Source organism: Protopterus annectens, chromosome 13.part0 (genome assembly GCF_019279795.1).
Source record: "Protopterus annectens isolate FY-2018-M chromosome 13.part0, PAN1.0, whole genome shotgun sequence".
Taxonomy (NCBI): domain Eukaryota; kingdom Metazoa; phylum Chordata; order Ceratodontiformes; family Protopteridae; genus Protopterus; species Protopterus annectens.
The window spans coordinates 69,558,277-69,566,175 of NC_056747.1; the positions used below are offsets into that span (position 1 = coordinate 69,558,277).

At 37.7% G+C, this 7,899-nt stretch overlaps 1 pseudogene; it reads right to left on the minus strand.

Annotated features, from left to right (window-relative positions):
• LOC122787832 overlaps window positions 1-7,479 on the minus strand; it is a 37,229-nt pseudogene extending 29,750 nt beyond the window's left edge.
• Between the last annotated feature and the right edge of the window lie 420 nt (window positions 7,480-7,899).

Consider the following 7,899-nt stretch of genomic DNA (forward strand, 5'->3'; position numbering starts at 1 on the left):
TATAGGGAAGATATAAAATTCAAAAGATGTCTAGTGACCAAATTACTATAGGGACTAGAGGAAAAACTATAATCCAGTACCATGTGCAAGCTACTGTAATAATATTGGAGGAGGAAACATAGAATAAAAAAACCCTGCTGCTGGTTCAGGTGTTTGTATTTTAGGAAGTTAAGGATTATCATAAAATACAGTTTTCAAAATAACCTTTATCTGGTGAAACATCATATAATAGTTTTTGGTTCCTCAGGGCAGGATAAACTCCCAGTATTTTTTAGGTTTCACAGAGTTTGATTTCTGTGCAGTAAAAGGAGTTGTAGCAGTATCATGAATGCTTGGAATGCACAACAATTTAGGGATATGATAGTGTTTTGTTCTTCAGGGCAGCATAAACTCTTTGTGTCTTTAAGGTTTTACAGAGTTGGATTTTTGTGCAGTAAAAGGAGCTGTAGTAGTGTCACGAATGCTGGGAATGCACAGCAATTTAGGGAGCAAGTGGACAAACATGCTATGAGGCCAGCAGGAGGACTGCATATTTTAAAAAGAAAAGAAAAGAAATTCAGTTTGTAATGCTTTGTAAGCATATGCACAGAAGATCACATTGTGGACTTTAGAATGCTTCAAGAGTCCACCACTTTGTAGTATGCCATCAAAGAAAATAAGACTTTATTAGAATATGCTGTAATCCTACCTAGAATTGTTTTAACATGGTGGGAGTAACAAATAAAGCTAAAGAAGGAACAACTGACTGCCATTGTCTGAAGTGATGCAGGTTCCCTTTTCTAGACCTATACTAGGAAGTTCAGCTTTCCTGAAGGACTTAGTATTGACAAGATAATACATGAGTTACAAAGGCATGACCAGGGTATATAGAATCCTTTCTTCCTGTAAGTCAATTTCTGAAAGAAATAAGGGAGATGACTAGGTTCAAGGTACACTCTGAAGGCAGTAAGGGCTTGAATGAGGGATTTGTTATATACATAATCCTACATGCATGCAGTAACAAAAGGGTAAATCTATCATTAACACTTAAACCTGTTAAACTCTTTTGCAGATCTCAGCGCAATAAATAAGTTGGTGTCCTAATACAAAAACTAAAAATAGCCAGAATAACTGGTTTAAACATAAACAGAAAAACTTTGCCTGCATAAAGTAATGATCCCAATTAAGTGGCACCTGCATGAAAGAGACCTTTCATTTCATCAGCAAACCTCTTTATAGTGTGAGGGTCCACATGGAGAGATGATAATATCATCAAAAGGATAGAAGTTTTGCTGGAATTGAATTCATCCTCAAGTCTTGGTGAGTACCTTCACAAAGTGGACCCTGTTTTTTTTTCCAAAATATCACCAAGACAACACTGACATATGGACTGCATTTTATATAGCAGATATGGACATAAGTGGTTAAAAAATAAAGAAAATAGCTGGATGCATAAGTCCCAAGATAAAAAAAGTCCCAATCCTGGTTGGTGCATTGGTACTAGGACTGGTATCCTTGAATGTCTAGGCATCCAGATATGGAAAAGTTCACAATAAAAAAATAAGATCGCAAAAAGGGAATGTAGAACAGAAGTTTAGTCAAGTAGAAGTTAAAAAATAGAAGCTGAAGTTATGGAATATTTGCAAAGTGAAGGATTCTGTGTAGAAAGTCTAACACAGGTTACATCACAGTGTTAAAGTGCAACAAAACAAATAAATAACAAAGAGGTTTTCCTCTTAGTCTTGAGTCAAACACTTCAGGATAAGCAAAGAACTCTTTTAATACAACCAAACAAACAACAGCACTGGGAGACTGCCTTCACAAAATTTCACAATCAGTCTCCCTGAGTAGAAGAAACATACAGTTTATATACTATTTATTATCAGTTACATGCATTCAGAATTATGATGTTACATACTGGTTAACAAATCAATAAATTTAAAAATATTTTATGCCCTCATAATTCTCACTTAGAGCTTCACGTGAACATTTGATAATTAGGCCTCTCTAAAACATAGACCATCTTGGTTTAGGAATCTGCCCTCTGACCTTGTACCATTTAGTACCAACATACATTATCTATACAGACATCCTTGCAACAACTCATCCCCCAGTTTGTGGAGACCAGAACTTACAAAACATTTCCTGACACAATGTTTTCTTTTTTTTTTATTAACATTTGAACCAAAATACCTCAAAACATAGTAAACATCCCTTAACTCCTTCAGCACTTACTTTTTCTATCAGTATACTATAATGTGACATTAAAGAGAATGCAGTTGTAAAACAGTTAAAATATAAAACTACAATTTAGGTGAATTGTGATTCTGCATTACATTTGATTTGTAACATAAACATATTATAAACATTTTATTTAACTCAGTTGTGAAGAAAACTGGAAGTTAATATACATTTTGTGAAGAATAATTGTGAGACAATACATATTCCCTAACAGTTCCCCCATTTGACACTATCAGTGTGACACAATATGCGTGATTATATTTTGATTCTTCTTAACTTGATAAAATAGGATTCAGCATCATAGTATTCATCATCTGCAATGACTGAGTTTTCATTATCAGATATTTTCATAAATGGAATTTCATGTGCAGGTGAGTTTAGACATTTTGCAATTACAGCCTTAGAACAGAAAATATTGAAACAAGTACAAGAATAATATCAATTATTGTAATGATACCATGTAATATACTATTTCCCAGGTTACCAAATACACTGCCCAACCATCTGAAAAGTGTCCATTGCTTCGATGCACTGTTCAGGTCCTTGACCCTTTGTTCCATAAAATTTGTCAGCTATTTTTACTCATCATGATAATCACTAATATAAGAACAACAATGACTTCCTATGAGGGCACATAACCCCCTTTTGCAGCAAGCATTATATCAAGTGCCAGTCTAATTTGTAGCACCACTGTTTGCATCTCTGTCATTTCTTGATTTGTCTTTCTGGTGTGATGTGAAGTATGGTTAGCTACCTCCTGAAGAATTTGAGCAAGCATGGTGATTTCAAGCATTGTCTTTGTACTTCATGCACAGGAAAAAGGCTGAAAATACTTGCTCTGCCCAGTGCTCACTTATTTTTAGTCTACCTGCTGGAGGATTTCCAAAATGCTGAATAGCAGGAGTAATATAGCCCACAAAGCAACATTCCAACCAATTTGTGGGCAACCAGGGGTAGGCACTATCACCACAAATGTAATAACATTCCTCTATCAAGCCCATGCCATACCCACAAACATAGTTTTTTAAGTGTAAAGAGTTTAACACACTTTCAGGTCTAGTGTCATAACATTTGCTGGTTTCTACTGGTACAGTCTCATTTCTGGCATAATATGCATCTCCACAATTTGTGGCTGTAAGGTGAAGAAACACAACTTTTGAAAGATTAGTCACGTTGCACCAAGGGCGGCCATGGTGGTGCAGTGGTTAGCATTGCTGCCTCACAGCAAGAAGTTCTCCGGTTCAATTTTCGGCTGGGGTGCCTTCTGTGCAGAGTCTGCATGTCCTCCCTGTGGTCGCATGGGTTTCCTCTGGGTGCTCCGGTTTCCTCCTTGCCTGTGTTAAAAATGTATTTGTGAGCTTTGCTTGTGTTGAAATGTATCAACAGTGCACCCTGCTGAAATGAAGAGAAATCTATGTGCATTATTTCAGTTGAATTAAATGTATATGTTTTAATAGAGGATACTGGCACAGCGCAGGTTAAATTTAAGAAAAACAAGGGAAATGAAAATGAGGTGATAAATCATTAAAAGGCACCCCACAGTGCTGAGTAGGACTGGAGATGCTGGGTCTGGGGAAGAACCTTTACCCATTAGCTCAGTGAAATGAGGGGAGGCCCTAAACACTACCATAACATTTGGATGTGTACTGTGGCCATCAGTGCTAACTTCCTGTCTCAACTTCAAAGGAGAATACTGTGAGAACCTAAGGTCAGGTGACCAGATGAGATAATTCTGTCAGCTGTCTTGGAAATTATATTTTAGATATTACAAAGAGAAATCTCAGAGTATTGAGTATCCTGTTTGGGAAGCCTGACTAGAAGGACCCTCACCCACAGCATCTTGTCTTGCTGGAGTATGTAACTTAACTAGGGAACAGTAATTCTCTTAGATTCATTCAGGAATATAGTGAAGCTTAGTTTATATATTGTTTTTCTTTGTTTGTCTGAGTCTGTCCATCAATGTTCTTTTCAATATTTCCTGTGATCTAAACTCTGTGGTTTACTGTGAATATATATTCAGTATTTTCATGTATTTTTATTATTTATTAAATATATTTAAAACATTTATTGTGGCTGGTCCTTGTTGGAAGTATCTAACCTTGGAGAGTGCTTATATTTATTTGTTGACACTGTATGGGCCACTCCAGAAGGCTAGCCATCTTGGTGAAATGCTACCATTTGTAATGGTATTAATATTACACAGTATAATTGGACACCCTTGTTAAGAGCCTTATAGTACTGACTGGTGGCAGAGATAACTACCTTATAGTCTGGACAAGTTTGATAAAGCAGGTAATCTTTGCCAGCCTTTCCCAGGTATGTGTGTGATAATTAAATCTATAAGAGTGCGTGTGTCAGCTACTTGGAGTAGGGATATGTAGCACTCGGTTTACAGAGAGGGTGCTAGAGGACTTGGCTTGGATACTCAGTTGAGGACATAACCCTACAGCTGTACCAGTGGAAAGTCTTATTGGGGATCTGGAGGGAGACAAATAAAGAGACATCCAGACCCCAGGCTGAGTGTATTCCCTGTGTGCTCTTAAGTGTAATTTTACTTGATTCAGAAAAGTCTGAATCTGGAAATACTGAGTGTATCCATTTGTATTCTAAGTTCATGTCCCTCTACAGTATCAGTGGTAAGGATTCAGCCTCCTTGATTACTCGCCCAGTATGGGGACAACACATATTGGTAGCAGTGGTGGACATCACACAGTTCATAACAGGAAATAGCAACAAAAACAAAGCAAAAGTACCACTTGTCACAGGATTCATCCTGAATTGCTGTTTGAGCTGATTTTTTCTTTAGTCCTTCACTGGGTCAGATGGTTTGTCCTTCACACCTCAATCTCTCTTCACTAGCAGTGGTGGTTCATCTGAGGCCCCCTCAAGGTAAGTCTTCTTATAGTAAGATGAGTGAATTCAGGTTGGTAGTCCTGCACAGTGTACAGCAGTCAGGGTCGTTAATAATGCCTGGAATGGGTCTTTCCACTTTGGGCTCAAACAGTTCTTTCTCTGGAAGGTTTTCACATAAACTCAATCACCCAGCTGGAGTTGGTGACAGGGCTGGTCAGATGACTGAGGAAGAGCTTATCGTACAGTTTTATGATACTGCTGCAAAAAATGGACATGACTTTTACAGTGGGACAGTATAACATCATCCTTTAGAATTAATTCTTCATTTGACACAGGGCAAGCAGCTGGAAGGGACATGAGTCTCCCCATTAATATCGCATAGGGACTCAGTTTCCTTGTAGTACTTAATGTACTTTTCACACTCATTAATGCTAATGGACGTGCCTTGGGCCATTTAAGGTTTGTTTCAGCACAAATCTTTGAAATCTTATTTTTAAGGGTTCTATTAATCCTCTTTGCTAATCCAGATGATTGTGGATGGTTGGGACAGTGACGACTCAACTTAGTATTAAAACATTTGCAGAGTTCCTTTATCAGGGAATTGTTAAAAAGGATTCCCTGGTGACTATTCATAATAAAAGGTACACCAAATCTTGGAATAAAATCATACATAAGTTTCTTTACAACAGTTGCTGCAGCTGCTCTATGACATGGGTAAGCTTTCACCCATGCAGAAAACAACACACCGCCACCAGGATATATTGTAAATTATGTACTTTTTGCATTTGGACAAAGTCCAGTGCACATTAACAAAAGGTCCCCAAGGTGGTGGTAAACATGCAGCCTTAATGTTTGCATCTCTGATAACATTATACTGTAAGTATGTTGCACAGTTAATAACATACTGAAGTATCAAAGAAGAGACATGGGGGCATACCAGTTTTGGGTAACTGAATTAAACAAAGCTGTCTTACCTGCATGGGCTGGTAAATGACATGCCCTTACCAAGTAATGTAGCAAGGAGGCAGGTGCCACCAGTCAGCCATCTGGACATTGCCATAATCCATCGGTGGATTTGTTGCATCCATCCTTGAGCCACCTCTGAACTTCTTCCTGTGATGCTTCAGCTTGGAAAACTGGAATTTTCTTAAAATCAAACACACAATCACTGTTGGAGTTTTGCAATAACATTACATGAAAGTTTGCACAAAATCCTTCTATAACTTGTTTAGCAGCTTGATCTGCCAAATGATTTCCTTTTGTAATACTATTTATACCCTTTTGATGGGCACTACTTTTAATTATGGCCAGCTGCCTGGGCAGTAGAACAGTCTCAGATCATTCACATACACATAATTTTTAATTTTAGTACCTAATGAGATTAAGAAACGTCTCTGCTTCCAGAGTTGTCCAAAATCATGCACTACACCAAAGACATAACGACTGTCAATATAAATGTTGGCTACTTTGTCCTTGGCTAATTCACAAGTCCTTTGCAGAGCCAATAATTCAGCTACCTGGGCAGAATGAACAGCTCTAATCTTTGTTGAAGCAATATTTAATCTTTTGTACAAATAGCTATCCCTGCAATCAAATGTCCCTTTTGATTTCTTCCACAGGAACCATCCACAAATACATTCAGTTCAGCATTGTGTATAGGAGTGTCCTTTAAGTCATTTCTAGGAGAAAGCAGATAGTTAGTCACACAGACACAATCATGCTCTTCACCATCCTACTGTAATAAAGATGCAGGATTCAGGGCAGAAGAACATACTAGAGAAATAGATGGATCTGAAAGTAATGTGTCCTCATATTTAGTTAGATTTTCAGTCAAGAGTGGTTAAGCTTTCATTTTAAGCAAGAGACATTATATAGAATGGAGGACGGCTACTGTATGATCATGCCCGAGCAGCAGTGATTGTGCTAGATTGATTAGAATGGCAAGAGCAATTGTCATTAGACATGGTGGGAATCCTTTTGCAACAGAATCTAGTGCTGTACTGTAATAAGCTACTAGGCCGTAGTTGTCCCTGTGTTTTTGTGTAAGCACTCCCTGAGCAAATCCATTTCTTTCATGACAAAATCAAAGTCTTTTCATAATCTGGTAACTCTAAAGCTGGGGAAGTAGCTAAAGCTTGCTTTGAATTCTGAAATTAATTTTCCTCTTTACTATCCCAAGGGAGGGGTTCTGGTATATCTTGTTTTAAAAGATTTGTCAAAGGTTTAGCAATTTTGGGATAATTGGAAATACACTGTATGGAATACCTTGTCATACATATGAAAGATCTAATCTCATGCTGAGTAATTGGATGTGGCACTTTAGCTATTGCTTAAATACGAGGTGGTAACACCTGTCTACTGCCCTGATATATCAAATGGCCAAGATAACGTACCTGAAGTGACCATAGCTGCAATTTTTCTCTCTATACCTTGTGTCCTTTTACTGCAAGTATAGTCAGAAGATGTAAGGTATCCTGCTGACACTGTTGAAAAGAGTCAGATGCTATTATTAAATCATGTGCATATTGTACTAAACACAGATCCACCTGGAAATGTCACATCTTCCAAATCCTTTTTTAGAATTTGAGAAAATAATGAAAGAGATTCAGTGTATCCTTGTGGTAACTGTGCCCATGTCTGTCCCTAATAAGTAATGGCAAACAAAAACTGACTTTCAGGGTGGATGGGTATAGAAAAGAATGCTGAACAGAGATCTATTACAGAAAATATTTTGCTGTAGGTGGTATGCAGCTATTGTTGCTGGATTTGGAACCACAAGAAAAGTTGGTAATACTGCTTTGTTTACTGCACTCAAATCTTGCACAG